General features: G+C 34.5%; 1 long non-coding RNA gene across 1 annotated transcript; it reads right to left on the reverse strand.

Annotated features, from left to right (window-relative positions):
* Window positions 1–1,030: 1,030 nt before the first annotated feature.
* Window positions 1,031–3,492, reverse strand: LOC128781899 (uncharacterized). The gene is made up of 3 exons (XR_008428555.1): window positions 3,415–3,492; window positions 1,451–1,744; window positions 1,031–1,352 (listed from the first exon to the last, which is right to left on the reverse strand). It is a non-coding gene; the product is annotated as an uncharacterized LOC128781899 (long non-coding RNA).
* Window positions 3,493–4,907: the final 1,415 nt, after the last annotated feature.

Below are 4,907 nucleotides of genomic sequence, written 5' to 3' on the forward strand. Positions count from 1 at the left end.
GGATGCTGAGAATTTTAAACTTTTTCTGCTTAAAGGCACAGACCCACAAGAGAACACTGCATTTGACCTGAGGTCATGGAACAGGCTTTTAAAATTGATTAATAGCACTGGGATTACAGATGTGCAGTTGGTTAGAAGTGTGTAATATCACAGGGAGGAAAACCTAGAGTTTAGGATTTTAGAATATAGAAATAAATATGAAGCAAGATGGAGGTTTTAGGGTGGAGGCAGGTTGTTCTTCACCTTCTTCTTCCTTCCTCTTAATGGATTTGGGTGATGTTTTGTGATTAGACAGAAAAGTCCGCATTGTGGGCTTTGGGGGATCAGTTATTGGGTTAAAAGGGAAAATAATCTAGATGTCCTTTCTTAATTGGATATAAAAGACCTTGTAACAAGAGTTAGTTAGCAATTTTGTGCCTTGCTAATGGAAAAAGCTGCCGAACTCACGGTAGTGAGACTGTAACATAGATAAGAAATAATAAACACCTGAGTCTGACTATGGAATGCCATGTCAAGTGCCTTCAATCCCAACCTCGAGAAAATGATACTCACACTTTTGAAAGCTAGTGGGATTTACCCACCCCTCATTGGTTTTTTTAGTCATAATACTCTGTAGACTTTTCCTTCCTATTTCTAAATGCCTGAGTTAAACCACAGTATATAGAGTATTCTGCTCTCCACTCCAGTTTAATCAACAATCCAAAACCAAAATTAAACTAAAACCAAAACGTCTTGCTTCTAGAATTTCTTTTCATTCATAGAACTCCTCTAAATGGCAGCTTTTTCTTCCCTCTCCCTCTCCTAATCATAACTGACCTTCAGGAACTGCTGAGCTCTTCACAGAAACTGTAAAAGGACAGGTCATTCCTCATGGTATACATTTCAAGGCAGGGGAGGATGGGAGTAATATATCAGAGTAATTTAGCATGAGAGTATAAGGTTTAGATGGCTCTTTGATATGTTAAGAATAAGGTCTAGTATTGCATATAGATTTTACTTTGTTTTATTTTCTAGTGTTTAAGGTGAATCACATAATTATACAGTAAGTACACTAAATATGATATTAAAAAATTATTTCTCTTCTGATGAGGAAAGGCAAACACCAAACACTGTGGTGAAAGGTAGAGGAAATATCAAAGGGAGGGTTAAACATCTTTGAAGTGCCATCAATATCATTTTAGGCTGTGAGTGTTATGGGAGTATAAATTCAAGGGTACCAACAGGACTACAGTCTAATGTTCTGAGGTAATTAGCAATACCCAGGTTCTGTTTCAGGTAGCTGTTAGAACTTAAATTAAAAACATAACATTCTATTCATAATGTCTTCAAGAGCAGCATGGCAGGAAGAGCATCTGACAAAATAAATCAAAAACAAAGACAATCAATGGGAAACTGCTGTTTTTTAAATTAAATGCTAACTTATGTTAACATTAACTCTTCAAAGACTTACTTAGAACAGTTATAAGCAGTAATGTAAGCGATAGATGCTGAAGTCTGCAGAATTCAGTTCTGATGTCAGACAAACCTTGCAGAATAGAATTGTGGCATTCAGCCTTCTCTGTCCAGAAAATAATGAAGCTGTGATGGGATTTCTTTTACAACTACTTTGGGCAAGTTGAGACAGTTACTACATTGAAAATAATCACAAGATTTCCTACCTGAATGAGTACAGTTACCAATGAAAATCCAGGCTTGACCCCAACAGAATAATGCTGGTTTTAAGAAGTCCAGAAAAAGATGAAGACTTGGAAGACAGAAAGCAATAAAGATAGCTGAATGGTTACAGCAATTTAGAAAACAGTAATGAAGTTGTTGACCACAGAGCTTTAATTAATGTTAAGGAGATGTTCTATTTCATCCATGACCACTGATATTTTTCCTCAACAGTTTCTCTGATAACAGTTTTTTTTTCCAGGATTTTTGTGTGTGTTTGGTGGACATCACCAAAGAAGCAATGTCAGTTATAAGAACAGAACATTGTTTCGACAGTTTTTCTGATTGCAATCATGATTCTACAAAACCTCTGAGATTGTGACTATGATATTCTTAAGTAGGCCTTGCTCATTATATTTCAGGCAGTAAAGAGCATAGATTTCTTTTTTTAATTGTAGTAGGTTAACGTGAATCCTATGAACAGATTATTATTTTGCTCTAAGTGTATCAATCTCTTTAGAAATGTGACTGATATCAACTTTGGCCTTAAAAATACATAAATGTGTACTACAGATAGGGCACAGAACTAAGAAGGTCAGCCCAAACATGTTATTTTAATTTTATATTTTATTTGAAAATGCAAGATACTATGAAAAAAATTAAATCCTATACCTTTTTATTAATAATTAATGAAGGTGGATACCCATGTAAAGAATGAAATAATAGGGAGGAAATAATAATATCATCTTAAAATGGATTTATGACTTGCATAAATTTTCTTTTATTTCTTTTAGGCATGAATAGATTTGTGTCAGATTTAAAATACTACATTTACTGGCTAAACATTCTGCTTGATTATTAAAATGTTGAGATTTTAGATTCATACAAATACATTATATGATTAAAAATGCTCTTAAAATTCTTCACCAAGGGGTTATAAATAACTCAATGAATTGTTTTCATCTAGAAAGCTGTGCAGTTTTAATTGGAGGGGCATTTGTATGGGTAGGGGGAAAGTGCAGATAGTGTGGCATCTAAGAAAATTAACCTTATTTTAAAAATGTTGTCTGAATCCTAGGTGGGAAATCAACAAAGCTTATTTTACCTTCACTTCTCCAATGTATTTCATTGTGTAGAAAGCACTTGCAGTAGCAGCTATTTTTCATTATGTTGGGATATTTGAAAGCATATCAAAAGTGGGGCAAGAAAAGTTGCTAGATATTTCAGGACTGGCTGGGCAGGAGGTGAGAACCCATGATGAAGTCAGCTACAGGGCATGGTTATGCCTTGTGGCTGTGCCTAAGGCTATAGTGTTTGGAACAGTGTTTAAAGGGTCAGTGTGCAATTTATACAGCAGAAAAGCCCTCCTAGATTTACCTTGTCTTGGTTTTATTTTTAAACTCTGTCAAAACCCACAGCACAGAAATCTTTTACTGAGCCAAGGGTTTATTTCTCCCTTTCTCTTCTTTAGTACTGAATTTCTAGAAATTAGACAGGCTGCAGCTAAGTTGCTGGACCAGTAAACGATATTATCTTAGATGAGACAATTTTTTTTCATAAAGACATTTCTCTCTCTCACTCTCTCTAATTTTCATAAATACAACAGTTTGGGGTTTTAATGGTGGAATTGCACTTTATTTATTTTAAACTACTGTTGGCTGGAGTTTTTTGTTTTGTTTTGTTTTTTTAACAACACACTAATCAAAAGAAAAAAATATGAAAATGACATCATAAGCACTAAAATTTTAAAATTTTCATTACCTTTAGTTCTGAGAGCAGGATTTTAAGAGTGTTCTGCTTAAGCTAAATACAAAGCTACAAAGCACCAGGAAAACTGAAAGGAGAAAGTTTCCAGGTTAAGGCTGTTCATAGCATGGCATTCCATAAAAGTAAAGACAAAGTAAAGTTTCTGGTTTCAACCCCTTACACAGCCTGGTGTACGCAGCATCTAAGATACCTCACTGTTCCTTTTACCTGCACACATCTTGAAGGATATTTGGGAGCTTGAAATGAATTTCCATATGCCAAAAGGGAAGCTGTGCTAGAGTCACTGGTTTTCTCCATTTTTTATCTTGCACACAAAGCATAGGTCAGTGTAGTTTGCATTGGATACAGCACTTTTTACCTTCAAGAAAGACTAATATTTATTAAACTCATATGATCACTAGTACCAAGAATTTGGGAATTACCAATCACATTTATTTCTAACAATTTAAAAGTAGAAGACAGAAAGGAAAAATAACCGCATCAGAATAAAATGTTGATAATGAAAAAAGTCTTATGTATAAAATGCAAGAATTAAACTGCCCACACAGCATACAAAACCAAATATAAAATACAGTGCAAAAAATATGTAACTCTTGCCATGATGGCTATCAGGATATTAGAAGGATAAAAAAGCAGTGACATAAATGAAAATAGAACTTAAATGATAATTCCAATAGGTAAAGATGCAGTAAAGGGCATCATGGTGATGATGCTACAACCATTACAGCTCACAGATTCAATAGATGGTGTAATATTTTCTAATGACAAGGAGTTAAAGTATCATTGGGTACTGTATGATTGCAGGACACTTCTCTTTCTCAAAGACTGGCAGAAAATGAATGCTGATAGAATTTGGTTCCTTCTTTCCTATTTTGACTACTCTCCAATTTCCCTACTAATTACTCACAAGAGATGTCACGCTGAAGAGTTTTGTTCCTTGGTGTTAGAAGTTATTTTTTTTTAACAGAATTCTGTGGTTCCAGTAGAAAGGTGTATATGCAGACCCTTCTGAGCATTTCTTTCATAGTAATCAAATACTGTCATAATCTCAAGTCAGAGATCTAATTTGCTCCTTCCAATCTTAGGTAGAAAGTGAAACTATATAGAAATTTCCCAGTTGTTCAGATCTATGAGGAACCTCCATACTGGGAAAGACAGGCGTGACAAGAGAAACTAGATTACCTTGAAGAAAATTATATGAATTTGTCAGTAGCTCATATAGACACAGAACTCAATTACTTGAGAGGGCTCCGGGTGTACAAAAAATTGTGGAGCACTTTGTATTTGGAAAATACAATTTTCCTTCAAGCACTCAGATATTTTCAGAGATGGTCCTGTGACTCTTGAAAGTGGAAGATTTACATAAGGCCCAAGACTCACTAAAAATATGGATTAAGTCCAATTGTGAAAAACAACAAAGTAATTTCAAAAAATGAACTCTTACTGGGCTAAATACAATAAGAGGATGTTAGGAATTCTGTAATTAT

The sequence above is a fragment of the Vidua chalybeata genome, chromosome Z, assembly GCF_026979565.1.
Source record: "Vidua chalybeata isolate OUT-0048 chromosome Z, bVidCha1 merged haplotype, whole genome shotgun sequence".
Classification (NCBI taxonomy): Eukaryota; Metazoa; Chordata; class Aves; order Passeriformes; family Viduidae; genus Vidua; species Vidua chalybeata.